Consider the following 16,153-nt stretch of genomic DNA (forward strand, 5'->3'; position numbering starts at 1 on the left):
AATTAATTCTAGTTGCCCATGAATTTCGTCGTACCCTGTCGAGAGATAATAGCATAAAATAACATTGTTTTGGTAATCTATAGTCAGGCATGTTTAGAAGTTTGCACCAGTATTTCACTGCATTGGTTGTATAAGTAAATTGTAAAGTCACTCTTCCACATTCACCCAAACCCATTTTTCTACAGGTGGATATTCTAGGTTTCAAAACATATTTACAAAATTCAATATTTAAAATTTGGACAGATTCAATAGTATTACAGTAGGATGTGCCCCAGATTTCAGACCCATAACATAGAATAGGTGATATCATACAATTAAAAATCTGAAATAAATCTGTACAATTAATGCTGCCAAGTTTCCTTTGGTCATTTTTAACAGAGAATATATGCCTTATTAGCTTGTGATGCAAGGCAGAGGTAGGTTTACTCCCGGATAATTTAGGAGTGAACATAAATCAAAGGTACTTGTAAATGTTACAGCGTCAATAACATTTCCATTATAGAACCAATTTTCATGTGAGCGCAAGGGACCACCATTTCTAAACACAATAATCTCTGATTACAAAGAGCAGGAGAACTATAGTGACATTATCATCCTATTTTTTCCTCCAAGGAGTTTTCGAGTCCCATGGTGTGCTACAAGCAGACTTAGGTTGAAATAACTTATCCCCGCCCTGAAAGGTGAAAATCGTTAAGAATGTAAGAGGAATTTAACTGTAAACGTAATGCAAATGCAGTTACAATCAAATCAACTTACTTTGTCCTTTTGTCTGTTGCACGTTGGAAATAAGAAGAAACGCACAGACTGACAAGACAGTTGCAATGGACATTTCTGAAAAGTATAAAGACACGAAAATCAAGTACATTTATGACAGGTTAGCAATATGTTTAACATCAATGTCCCACAGAAACTTATGACTGACATTGTGAGGAAGGCCGTCATTCCAACACGATGGCACGCATGCAACGGCGTCCTCAAGATCCTTCAGGGCACCCAATCCACAAACCTATTATATTCTGGTCACCTTACAATACACCTTCTCCTTTTTCAGCAACTGGGTACAATTTTGGATAAATTCGTAAACTGAAGGCTTCCCACTCTAGCATAGCGCTGAATGGACTCCTTTGCAATTAAAATTTTCTTATAGTATTAGACTGAAATATTCAAGAACTACTACTGCTTTATCTGCAAATGGATTTGTCTGAAAATCAGTATGATAGAATGAACGTAATGCTTAATCGGCTGACATCGTTTTCACCAGGTTTCAAAAATATGCAATCGTTCATTCGTTCACAGAATATTGTTGTTAACTTTGCCTCAGGTCGTGTTGTGATTTTAAATCTTACTAAGTCAACATTATCCTATCGTTTATGCCATGTTCATGTTGAAGTCGAACGCTAATGTATAAACACAAGCTCTTACATGTCACACAACTATTTTCAATTGCACAAATGTAAAGGAGCTTTAATCATTCTTCTACAACCCATTAACTTTTATGAAGATTAAGTTATTATTATACGGGGCATTGTATATGCAAGGGTGTACTGATTCATCGGGCAAAAGACAAAGGTGTCTCTTCTTAGGAAGCGGCACCCATGAAGGGCCACCTCCTCGTGGTGGGTGCTGGGTAACGCTAAGCGCCCTTCAACACCCCGTTGTTGACCCGGGGGAATATTTGGTCCACCAACCCGTTTGCCGTGGGTTGCGCCCCTGTGTCGGTGGAGGATGGGATCCTGGTGGTTGAGGGTAATAGGCTCCTGGAACCATGTTCCCTTTGCCCAACACACCACTTTGGCCCTTACTTCACCTAGACGGGTGGTAGAATGGGCCCGGTTCTACCAATCGGCTGGTCACGCCAGGCCCTGTGCATAGTGGGTATTATTGCACAAATTTGATTTGTTATTTGGTCTTGGCTTTTCAAAATTTCAATTATTCATGATATTATATTGCCTAGAGTCCTATGCCAGAAGGCGGTGGCTCATGGGCCAATCTGGTGATGTTGACCGCTGAATTCTGTATGTTTATAAGTTATTGTTATGGGCAGAACCAGCCTGACAGTGAACTTATTAAACAGATATAGCTATTCATGTCATATTTGCTGGAGTATAGCACCCCTGTATCCCTGGTGTTTGCATGCTTGAGACCCAATGCTGTTAGACACCGTCCTAGTTGACACTCCATGGTGGGTGGGGAGCAGGGTTGTCGAATCTCTTTGATATAATCATGGCTCACAATCATTCTGGTTCTAACCGAAATGAAAAAAAGAGACGTTTGGAAGCTGAGATATTGTCGTCTGATGATGTTTCTCTTCCACAAAATTCTAATTCTTGGGCACGATTTATTGTTGTTGAATCTAAGAATGGTCTTCCGTTAAAGATCAACCCGTTTGCAATTTCCAAGGCAATCGAAGGTATTTGTGGTGAGGTGATAAATGTTTCACGTCTCCGAGGCGGCTCCCTCTTGATTGAGTGTGCACGGAGGCAGCAAGCTATCAACCTTTTGAAATGTTCCACATTTGCAAACACTGAAGTTTCAGTTTCTGTGCACAGAACTTTAAATTCTAGTCGAGGGACCATCCGCGACAGAGCCCGTTGTCTCGCGGAAATGACTGAGGAAGACATCTTAAAAGAAACTTTCTGGACAATATGTTACCTCAGTGAAACGCTTCATGAGAAGAGATGGAGATGTATCTGTTCCAACAAATACATATTTGTTCACATTTTCACTGACTGCTATCCCGAAATCCATTAAAGCTGGCTATTTCAACATCGGAGTGGATGTATATGTACCCAATCCGCTCCGGTGTTACAATTGTCAGAAATTTGGACATGGTTCGAAATTCTGCAATCGACCTTCTGCGTGCCCTCGGTGTGGAGGTAATCATGAAGGCACTGGTTGTAGAGCAGAACTGAAATGCGTGAATTGTAAGGATGATCATGACGCTGCTTCTAAATCTTGTCCTTTGTGGATACTTGAAAAGGACGTTTTGACAGTGAAATGTCAAAACAACATTTCCTTTCAAGAAGCTAAAAAAGTTGTAGCGAGCCGTTCACCTCCCTCAACGCAAACTTATGCTGCAGCTGTCTCTCACTCTGACGCATCTTCCACTAATTCTGTAGAATGTCAAACTGATTTGACATGGGCAAAATCCGAACACCCTCAGCCTGTTTCTAAATCGTCGAACAGTCAAGCAACTTCTACAGACAGTCAACAACGTAACATCTCTTCAACATCTCAGTCCATTCCAGCTCCTGAAACATCAGCTCTGGAAAAATCATCAACTGAACTGTCCAAAAAACAAAAAAAGAAACAAAATAAGAAAATTACAACGAAGATTGCCACTCCTGTTGAAACATTAGTGGAACTTCAAAATTTCTTTGAGCCATTAGAGATGGATGTTACTCCATCTACCCACCATAACACTTCTTCACGTTCACGTGAAAGGACTCCAATCGAACCACCATGAACTATTCCAATCTACTTCAGTGGAATTGCAGAGGACTTAGGCATAATTTTAATGAATTACAATTATTAACTCAAGATATAAATCCATCAGCTATATGCTTACAAGAAACATATCTAAAAAACACAGATAAATTTGATTTTAGGCAATACATTTCATTTCATTCATTTTCCCCTCCTGGTGATAAGGCTACTGGAGGCGCTTCTATTTTGGTGCGACAGGGCATCATTCATAGTCCTGTTCCCCTAAATACAAATCTGCAAGCTGTGGCAGTTCGGCTCACCTTGCTCCTTATATCTTCCTCCTTCTTTGGATCTTCATCTGAGTGAGCTTCAAAAGCTATACGACCAGCTCCCAAAACCATGTATAATCATGGGGGATCTAAATGGGCACAATCCTTTATGGGGAAGTCCATCCATTAATCAAAAAGGAAAAGTGATCGAGGATTTTATATCTAATAATGACCTGTGCATCTTTAATGATGACTCAGAAACTTACCTACATCCTGCTTCAGGTACGTATTCGTCACTAGACCTGTCTTTTGCAGATTCAAATTTGTTGAATGAATTCACATGGTCAGTCCACGATGACCTCTGTGGAAGTGACCACTTTCCAACCATTTTGAAACCTGTGTCCCCATCTGACGTTCCTCCGTCATCACGATGGAATTTTTAAAAAGCTGGTTGGCTTTTATATGAAACGCTTTGCACTAGCAAATTGAAACCTGCACTTTTCATGGGCACTCTTGATCCCATAAAATGTTTCTCTGATGAACTAAATATAATTGCTGATGCATGTATTCCTAAGTCCTCTGCTGTTGCTCACATACGAAAACCATGGTTTGATGACAACTGCAAACAAGCAAGGAAGGCACGGAAAAAAGCTGAACACTATTTCCGTCACCATCCTATGGTCCATAATCTCAATAAATTTAAGATCTTAAATGCCAAAGCTCGGCGTACTTTTAAACAAAGTAAACGTCAATCCTGGCGAAATTATGTATCAAGCATCAATTCACGTACACCCATGTCCAAGGTTTGGAATATGGTACAAAAAATCAAAGGTAAAGGCTCTAAAACTGGCATTCGCCATCTTAAAAATGGAAATGAATTATTAACAGATACTTCAGATATTGCAAATAAAGACTATAATGAATTATTTTCTATTTATGAGCTTCATAAAGCTCTTGACCAAGCTCACGATACTGCTGCAGGAGCTGATAACATACATTATCAACTCCTGAAGCATGGCGTGATGCAATAATTGTTCCAATTCCAAAACCTGGACGTGATCATACCGATCCTTCTAATTATCGACCAATTTCACTCGCTAGCTGCGTTTGCAAAACCATGGAACGCATGATCAATAATAGTTTGGTACTTGGAAACCAACAACTTAATAACTGATATACAATGTGGTTTCCGTAAAAACAGACGTACAATTGATCATTTAGTGCGTTTGGAATCTTTTGTTAAAAATGCCATAATTAATAAACAACATGCAGTGTCGATCTTTTTCGATCTAGAAAAAGCATACGATACTACGTGAAAACATGGTATCTTAAGAGATTTACATGATTTTGGATTACGGGGCCGTTTGCCTCAATTTATATCCAACTTTTTACATGACAGACAATTTCAAGTCCGAGTGGGTTCTACCCTGTCTGACCATTATAATCAGGATCAGGGTGTCCCTCAAGGCAGTATGTTGTCTGTCACACTGTTTAGCATTAAGATAAACAGTTTATCCAAGGTTTTAAATGATTCAATAGATGGATAACTTTTTGTGGATGATTTTAATATTTCTTGTCGCGGTAAAAATATGCATACTATTGAACGGCAACTGCAGTTGTGTTTAAACAAGATAGATAAATGGTGTCTCGAAAATGGCTTTAAATTTTCTAAATCCAAAACTAATTGTATACATTTCTGCCGTAAATACAAACCGCATAAAGACCCGGAACTATCTCTAAATGGCACACCCATCAAAGTTTTTAAGGAGGCCAAGTTCTTGGGTATTATTTTTGACTCACACTTAAAGGTCACATAAACCCTAGGGGGTAAAAATACATAAATCACTAACTGGCATCGTTATAAATGAAACCCCGTCATTAAAACTACTCATTTCGACCTTTAATTGACTTAAATCGACCTTTTTGACAACAGTGCACAATTCTCACCCGCGAACGAAATTTCAACCAATCAGAGCGGCGCGACTCTGTGACGTCATATGAGGAATAGCTTTGAGGGCCGATGCAGAATTCATCTACATTTTAGGGGTTAAATGATCTTGTTTACAGGCTTGTATAAACCTGAAATCGTGACAATTGTTGTGGAAAATGAAAGCTATATGTTCTCACAATCTACTGGCATTTAATTTTGTCTCCTGCTTTGCCTAGTTTCCGAGTTACAACTTGTTTTCATAGACGCTTCTGTCACAATTGATTGGTGTCGTTAGGCCCTATTTGTATAATGACTGATCCAAATTAATCCCATTTCTGTGTTTTTTTACCCTCGATATTTAATCATGTCATGTAAAAATCTGTTTGTATTCTCAAAACAGTGTCGGCCCATAAGTTTTCACATGCAATACAGCAATTAATACTCCCTTGTTGTAACCCGTGTTAGGTGGTATAAACCTACACATGTTATTTGTCATCATTCACTTGATGGCCAGTTAATGAATTTATAACAGGTATAATTAGTGGTAACACACTTAGATTACCCGACAAAGGTTCCCATTTGGCATTTCTTGTGTCTGGAGTAAATATTCAACATTATAAACATCGATCAAAGGATTAACCGATAACACGCTGATTGATTAATTACTTTTATCTTACACAGCGGAATTGTCAAAGGTAGTGTTTATGTATGTAGATTTACTAATCTATACTGAATACACTCTGCCGTGTCGGTGTCTGCGTAAAACAACGTCCTTCTTTCAAAGGATTAACCGGCAATACATTGATTGATTGCCCATTATTGGCTAACTAAATTACTGTTTTTAATGAAAGGCGGACATTATGCAATTAGTTGCCAGGTGTGCTATCTTGGGTGACCAATGAGACTATACACCAATACCTGAAAAGATTTATCACTTTTTCGTATATTAAACTGTTAAAAGACACATCATTTGGAACAGTTTTGTGGATATTGATGGATACATTCCTCAAACAAGGTAATGGCCTGATATTGTTCCTATAACTTTAATCTGTTTTAATTTTAATATTTGCATTTTGTTTTTATTCATTTGTCGTAGCATTCAACAGAATCATTGTTTTCGCCGTGAAGTGTAATGAGACAGACAACATACACTAGGGTGTGTGTGCGAATTATGATTCACATTGGCAAACTATAAAATGTCTAGATATTACAGTTCTGTTATAAATTCACTATAAGTATCAGCAGATCGTCAGCTTTTTATTTAGTTTCAAAATGCATAAAAGTATGATAATAAACTAATTAGGATTATAAGACCAAATATAAAGACGCACATTGACTAGTATCTACATACTGGTGAGTGGACATTAACCATGTGAATGTAGCAAGAAATTTATCGCGCAGTATTGTGACTTCGACCCCCACCTCGCTTCCGTGGAAGAAATCGTTATGTTATAAGTTGTGTCATGCAAAATCCTTTTGGTTATGATTCCAATACATATTTAACTACGAGTAGAAAGTAGTTTTGATTTTTCTAACTTGATGAAAACAAACTATAATCTCATTAATTCTAACAGACTTTACGATTTTCAAAAAATGGCGGCGCCCTGTCAGGAACATCCACCAGTCTGTGGATAAATGCTATTTAGGTTTGTTTTCACCGAGTTACAAAATCAAAACTACTTTCTACTGGTAGTAAAATATGTATTTTATTGATGGCCAATAGGATTTTGCATGACATAGCGTATAACATAACAATTTCTCTCCTGGCAGCGAGGTGGGTGTCAATATAATACTACTTAAAATATTATTGTTACTTCGACCACAACCTCACTTCCGAGGAAGAAATCGTTATGTTACAAGTTGTGTTATGGAAAATCTTTATGGCCATCAATCATATACATATTTTACTATAACTAGTAAGTAGTTTTGATTCTTTAACTTCCGTGAAGCGATCTGAACACAAGTAAGATATCGTTTCAGGCTTCCACAACGCTCGCTTCGCACTCACAAACATAACCCATTTAGCACGAACTGCGAGGTCCTGTGGAAATCTGTGCATGGTGACACCATCACCCGACCCCTAGGAGCAATTGACGACAAAGCAACGATTCGGCATGTCGTCGTTCATGTCGAGAAATCATCAAAATGATGAGCGTGCTACACACTTTCCATACAACTAACTGAAAATCGTTCCTCATATGACGTCACTGCAGTGCTCTGGCGACAGAGTTACGTAACCTGTCTGTGGTTTCGTTGGCGGGCGAGAGGGAAGCAGGCGACTTTTTGGCCACTTTTAATCGCTCGGTATTAATTAACCACAAGTTTTTAAAGAATAAATTTGGTGTTCCGCATAAGACTAACCACAAATCTTTCATATGTAATGGTTAAAAGAGTAACAAAAAACAAAGTTTAGTGGTTCTTTAACGTTTCTACCACATATTAAAGCCCTTAAAACTAAATGCCTGAAGGCACTTGACTTGTTGAAAGTCGTTTCCAATTCTAAGTGGGGAGGGGATCAAGCTACCCTCCTACATCTATATCGATCACTGGTACGTTCCAAACTTGATTATGGTTCCATCGTTTATGGTGGAGCCTGCAAAAGCAACCTAAAACTACTTGATTCTGTCCACCATCAAGGCCTTAGACTTTGTCTTGGGTCTTTTAGAACCTCTCCTATTGACAGTCTCTATGTTGAGGCTGATGAGCCATCCCTTACCCAACGTCGTATCAAACTATCTTTACAGTATATAACAAAACTCTATTCTAACGAGTCTAATCCTGCATTTAACTGTGTCTTTAATCCCCTCTATGAGGATTTATACAACAAAAAACCTTCTCTTGTTCCGCCTCTTGGGCACAGAATTAAGCCCTTTATTTCTGCTGCCGGCATTGAGCTGGAAAATATAGCTCCTTCCCGTCTTCTTTCTTCTCCGCCTTGGCAACTGGTGAGGCCTGAAGTTGACCTAACTCTGACAAAGTTTAAGAAATCTGTAACTAATGAATTACAATATAAACAAGAATATAATCAATTAAAAAATAAATATAATACATACAAATCCTTATTTACTGATGGGTCCAAGGATGGTGGCGCGGTGGCATGTGCCACTGTCATTGGATCCCGAACAATATCTTCTCGACTACCAAATAACAGCTCTATTTTCACGGCAGAAGCTAACGCCATCTTAACAGCACTTAAATATATTAATAAACACCGTAAATATGAACAATACATCATCTTTTCCGATTCTCTTTCTTGTCTTCAGGCTATTAAAAATATTTCTTGCAAACATCCACTTTTATTAGAAATTATTGAATTGTACAATGAACTTGCTACTGGCCAATGCAACATCGTCTTTTGTTGGTTACCCAGCCACGTTGGCATTTCTGGGAACACCATGGCTGATCTTGCTGCTAAGGCAGCACTCAACAAGTCTGTGACACCACTTCTTATCCCATATTCTGATTACAAAGCTAGCATTGGAACCGACATCCGTGATCTGATGCAGAAGAAGTGGGACACCCAAGTAGGTATCAGTAAATTACATGAAATAAAACACTATATCGGTTACACCTACTTGGGTTGTCAGTCCAGATTTGAGGAGGTCATCATACGACGATGTGGTATTGGCCACACAAGATATACTCATGAGTACCTATTAAAAGGTGAGGATCCTCCGTTTTGTATCCCTTGTGATGAAAGAATCACGGTCAAGCATGTCCTGCTTGACTGTGTTGAATATTCCATCACAAGGGATATTTATTTCAAAGTAAAAACTATGAAGGATCTTTTTAGTAATATAAGTTCTCATTTAATTATTGCCTTTTTAAAAAATTAGACTTGCTAACTGATTTGTAAATAGATATATATTTTACTATTGGTAGTTTAGATTAGTAACTGAGATTGTTAGTGGCTGTACCCTCAAAGGGGGTTGAAGTAGTGTAACATTATTGTCCTCCTGCGAGGGTACGTAAGTCCCAAAATGTTCAAAGTCCATTTAAACTTGCCAGGATTTTTAAACGTAGCATTTTTTGTTATTTTAATTTTGGCTGACATTTCTTACAATCGCCAGCAGCTGAAGGGATGGTGTAAATCCAACTAGGGTCCATGCAGGTAGCAAAGGTACTGTAAGTCCCCATGGACCCTAGTATGGTGATCTACCTTCTGATGTTGGCGATCTATAGCCTGATTTTATATTGTATTGTCCCAACAGTGCTATTAGTTTTAAACTTTCTACGCTAGTTTTTAATTCTAATTGTGATAATCTAGTTGTTTTACTGTCCTTCGTCGACAGGTTTTTATAATGTACATGTGTTTCATTTCAATATCAAATGTTCTCGTCACGATATGGCTGAAATATTGCCGATGTGACGTTAAGTATTAACTCACTCACTCACTCATTAATTTTGATACAAATAAACAATACCGAATGACAGAAGTTGCAACTCGTAAATGCCTATATTTCGAAGTTGTTTTTTTACCAAATCGACAACTAATTAATGAAACCAACAACTTTTGGTTAACCTGACCTTGAACATTAGACACATAAACCCTGATCAAAATACCACTGTCACGTAAATTACCAGTCAACAATTGCAACTTATATATAAATGGTCATTGGTGATACTATCATAAGCAAGGACCAAAGCAGAGGTTTCGAAGAACATTTGACGTATATGAACGTATAAAACACAGAAACTTGTACATGAATAAAAGCAGGTAGCTTAAAATCACTGGTCCGTGTGGTGTATTGGACACGCCATTCTCATCAGACTTTTTAGTCACTGCAGGCTCCCGTAGAACAACTTCTGCAGTCGCTTCTTTCTGGGTCATAGTAGCTAGAATGCATTTTACATTTTCTCTGACATTTCTTTTTGTTTCTTTCGCTACGATTAATTTTTCTTTTTCAGCTCTAAACAGTGTACTGGTCTGCTTATAATACTTTTAACACGTTCCAATTCTTTCCTATTCCATTTGTTTCCCAATTCTGATTTTCCCGTTCTCTGTATTCTCTTTCTTTCTCTGCTTGAGAATTAGCTACAATATCTGTAATAGATGACCACAATTCAAGCAATAATGTATAGATTCAATCATTTAACATAATGCCACTTTCCAAACAATCCCAAATAAAGTAATGTAATTTACGTTAACAGTTAATATTAGACTTCATAAATGGTTTATTATGAATCGCATGCAATAACATCACTACTTTGAAGAGTATCCCAATAGCCATTTGTTTAAGGATAAAACATGCATGTTTTTTAAGTATTATCATCATTGTGTGCAGTTTCACAAGTATCATATAAAGAACAACATCAATAAATAATCAAACACTGAAATTAGTTCTGTTTACATCTTTAAATTTAAATCCCCACGATCCAATCACAGTTTTACTGCTTTATCACTTGATAGGAAACCATATGTTTCAATATTCAGCTTACTTTATACACCTGTGCTTTATACAGACAAGATTAATGTAGAGGCAATGAAAAGTAATTTACGTCAAACATCTTGTAATTTAGGTTACAGGGCCATGCATGGAAGGCAAAGAATGGTTTTCATAAATCATGTCTGAATTATAAAGTATTTAAACTGATTAATCAATATATTATCGTTATGTTGCAAACATGTTACTCGGAATTATTATGCAGCATGTGTCAAAACAGTACAGTCATCCTTATCATTGAAAAACACTTATTCTACTTCAGGATGAATCAAGAAACTCCGGTTATTCAAGGTTCACATTCGAATGACGTGCTGAAATGACCACTGCTTCCAACGTGTGATTGCATAGGGTATTAGTGGTGCACTTTTGCACTTACAAGGGATTTCTGAACATCTACTAAACGTAAATTACAAAACGTAAATTACATCCTTATATTAAATGTCCAGGATGAGGGCCACATTACTCCGTTTTGGTGATTTTAATGTTTGGAAACATACACGGTTATGCTATCCATGTAAATGCATTAGGGCCAGCATCGATTCCTTTTCCAGACTTATTTAACTGTGACCGTCACGTAGGATTACATCTTTAAAAAATCGTTCCAATAACTGAAGATAAAATGGATTAGTTCGTTCTATTAATTTTACTTGTTGATCAGTTGACATTTGTTTGCAAGCAATATTGTGTCCGGCATAGAATACATCCCATTTTACTTGCTAAACTTGTTTATATGTAGTAAATGTTATGTACATCAGTTACCATAACGTAAATTACGTTACTTCTACCGACAAAATTAAAACAAAAAATTGTCTTTTTGTTTCTTTCTCATTCTTGATTTTTATGTTCTTAAATATAAAAGCACACTTTGAAATTTCATTATTCTGGTTTATTACGTTGACTTGTAAGTAATTAGTATTATCTAGAAGAGAATCATTGACGCCAATATGCTTTGCCGACAGCAGGAAAATCATAACCAACTGTAAAGAAACAGTCAGTTTCAAATATTTTCTCAAATGTTTGTGACTATTGTAGTTTACCAAAAAATTCTGTTACATCTGACCATTGAATACTGTCGATTTCATAAGAAAAACGGTTTCATGGTATGGATAGTGGGGCATGTAACCAGTCCGACAGCATTTGTACAACTTAACTGAGAATGACTGAAAGACGTAAAGAACACAAAACTTCAGTCCAGAAAAAAACTCCAAATGCGCCATAGCCGACCACACCCAAGCCAGCCCTGACCATGCCATCCTTTGGAACAACGTCCACATCCTGGAAACCAACCGAACAGACTACAAGATTAGGAAACTTCTTGAAGCCATAAAAATCCAACGCTTCAGCCCCCACCATGAACCGCGATCAAGGTTATTTCGTCTCCTCCGCGCATAGTCCTTTGTAAAAGCGCGTTTCAAGCCACCTACACAGAAAACCTCCATGATAAATATCTGCTAATCCGTGGCACGATTCGAACCATATCATGAGCATGTGTTTGTGAATCATAATAAATTACTGATGTTACAAGGCGTCCATGCCGCGTCAACAACACATGGAAACGCACGAGAATTGCAATTCGGGACCCTAAACCACTGATGCTCCGTGACCTGGAGACACATGTGATTGAGCGTATGTAGAGACGGGTAGAAGACAAAAGACAAAATGGATACTCGTGCTGTTATACTTTAGAATTATAAGTAAACATTCGTTCTTGTCACGGGATAAATGTATACTTTCCAGTTTCAACCAAATGTACATTCGAAGGATATCTAAATCTAGGTTAAGCAATTTGAATCATATTTACAATTAAAAGACCTAAACAATGGTCTGTTGTCCAAATGTTTTGTTTTCCATATCTTGTCCCAATCTGTATCCAGTGAGTGAGTGAGTGAGTGAGTGAGTGAGTGATTTAAAGTCACATCGGCAATATTTCAGCCATATCGTGACTAAAACTAGTTCTAAAGTTATAATACATACCTATAATATATAAAACCCTGTCAACGAAGGACAGTAAAATAACTAGAGTATCACAGATGGAGTCTAAAACTAGCATGAACATGTAAAACTAGTTTAATTACGAAAACAATACAATATAAAAACGGGCTATAGATCGCCAACAACTGAAGGTAGATCACCATACTAAGGCCCATGGGGACTTACATTACTTTTGCTACCTGCATGGACCCTAGCTGGATTTACATCATCCCCTCAGCTATAAGCAATTAAGATATATCTAGCCATAAATTAAAATTACACATATTCTCCGATTAAAAAACGGAAAGTTGAAATTTACTTTGAATGTTGTGGGACTTACGTACCCTCTCAGGAGGACAATAATTTTACAGTACTTTAACCCCCCTCGAGGATGCAGCCACTAACAATCTGTGTTACCAATTCAAACTTCCAATCATAAAATATTAAGCTATTTACAAATCACTTAACAAATCTAATTCTTTTAAAAATGCAATAATTAAATGAGAACTAACATTATTAAAAAGATCCTTCAATGTTTTGACATTAAAATACTTATCCCTTGTGATGGAATAGTCAACACAGCCAAGCAGGACATGCTTGACTGTGATTCTTTCATCACAAGGGATGCAAAACGGAGGATCTTCGCCTTTCAGTAAATATTCGTGAGTATATCTAGTGTGGCCAATGCGACATCGTCGCATAATGACCAACAAATCTGGACTGACAACCCAAGTAGGTGTAACCAATGTAGGGTTTTATTTCATGTAATTTATTGATACCTACCTGGGTGTCCCACTTCTTCTGCATCAGATCACGGATGTAGGTTCTAATGCTAGCTTTGTAATCAGAATATATAATAAGAAGTGGTGTCACAGATTTGTTGAGTGCTGCCTTGGCAGCAAGATCGGCCATTGTGTTCCCAGAAATGCCAACGTGGCTGGGTAACCAACAAAAGACGATGTCGCATTGGCCAGTAGCAAGATCATTATATAATTCGATTATTTCAATTAAAAGTGGATGTTTGCAAGAAAGATTTTTAATAGCCTGAAGGCAAGAAAGAGAGTCAGAAAATATTATATATTGTTTATGTTTGGGATGTCTTTGAATATATTTAAGAGCTGTTAAGATGGCGTTTGCTTCTGCTGTAAATATAGAGCTGTTATCTGGTATTCTAGAAGATATTGTTCTGGATCCAATGACAGTGGCACATGCCACCGCGCCACCGTCCTTGGACCCATCAGTAAATAAGGATTTGTGTGTATTATATTTATTTTTTAGTTGATTATATTCTTGTTTATATTGTAATTCATTAGTTTCAGATTTCTTAAACTTTGTCAGAGTTAGGTCAACTTCAGGCCTCACCAGTTGCCAAGGAGGAGAAGAAAGAAGACGGGAAGGAGCTATATTGTCCAGCTCAATGCCGGCAGCAGACAGGAATGGCCTAATTATGTGCCCAAGAGGCGGAACAAGAGAAGGTTTGTAGTTGTATAAATCCTCATAGAGGGGATGAAAGACACAGTTGTATGCAGAGTTAGACTCATTAGAAAATAGTTACGTAATATATTGTAAAGATAATTTTATACGGCGTTGTGCAAGAGATGGCTCATCTGCCTCGACGTAGAGACTGTCAACAGGAGAAGTTCGAAAGGACCCAAGACAAAGTCTCAGGCCTTGGTGGTGGACAGAATCTAAAAGTTGTAGGTTGCTTTTGCAATCTCCACCATATACGATGGAGCCATAATCAAGTTTGGAACGGACCAATGATCGATACAGATGTAATAGGGTAGCTTGATCCCCTCCCCACTTAAAATTGGAAACGACTTTCATCAAGTCAAGTGCCTTCAGGCATTTAGTTTTTAGGGATTTAATATGCGGCAGAAATGTTAGATGGGAGTAAAAAATTAGACCTAAGAACTTGGCCTCCTTCACAACTTTGATAGGAGTTCCATTTAAAGATAGTTCTGGGTCTTTATGAGGTTTGTATTTACGGCAGAAATGAATACAATTAGTTTTGGATTAAGAGAATTTAAAGCCGTTTTCAAGACACCATTTATCTATTTTGTTTAAACACAACTGCAGTTGCCGTTCAATAGTATGCATATTTTTCCCACAACAAGAAATATTAGAATCATCCACAAATAATGATCCATCGATTGAATCAGTTTAAACCTTGGATAAACTGTTGATCTTAATACTAAACAGGGTGACAGACAAAATACTGCCTTGTGGGAGACCCTGATCCTGATTGTAATGGTCAGACAGGGTAGAACCCACTCGGACTTGAAATTGTCTGTCTTTTAAAAATCGTGATATAAAAAGAGGCAAACGGCCCCTTAAACCAAAATCATGTAAATCCTTTAAAATGCCATGCTTCCAGGTGGTATCATATGCTTTCTCGAGATCAAAGAATATCGATACAGCATGTTGTTTATTTATTATAGCATTTTTAACAAAGGATTCTAAACGTACCAAATGATCAATGGTACTACGATTTTTCCTGAAACCACATTGAATATTTGTAATAAGGTTATTGGTTTCAAGATACCAAGTTAATCTATTATTCACCATACGTTCCATGGTTTTACAGACACAACTAGTTAGAGATATCGGTCTGTAATTTGACGGATCAGTATGATCCTTGCCAGGTTTTGGTATTGGGACTACAATGGCATTACGCCATGAAGGAGGAAATTCTCCAGACGTCCATATTTGGTCAAATATATCTAAAAGTGTCATCAGACATGGTTCAGGTAAGTGTTTCAGTAGCTGGTAATGTATATTGTCATCACCCGCTGCAGTGTCATGAGCTTGCTCAAGAGCAGTATGTAGCTCATGTAATGAAAACACTTCATTATAATCTTCACCGTTATGAGATGCAAAATTAAGTTTTGTCTTTTCCTGTTGCTTCTGATATCTCTGAAACTCAGGGACATAATTTGCCGATGATGAATTTTTGGCAAGAGTTTCGCCAATTTTATCTGCAATTTTAGATTTGTCAGTTATTAAATTATCGCCATCTTTAAGATGGTGTACAGCAGATTTTGAACCTTTGCCTTTTATTCGCTGAACCATGTTCCAAACCTTAGACATTGGCGTGCGTGAATTAATTTTTG

Source organism: Haliotis rubra, unplaced genomic scaffold, assembly GCF_003918875.1.
Source record: "Haliotis rubra isolate DU_JTF1 unplaced genomic scaffold, ASM391887v1 Scf101, whole genome shotgun sequence".
NCBI lineage: Eukaryota > Metazoa > Mollusca > Gastropoda > Lepetellida > Haliotidae > Haliotis > Haliotis rubra.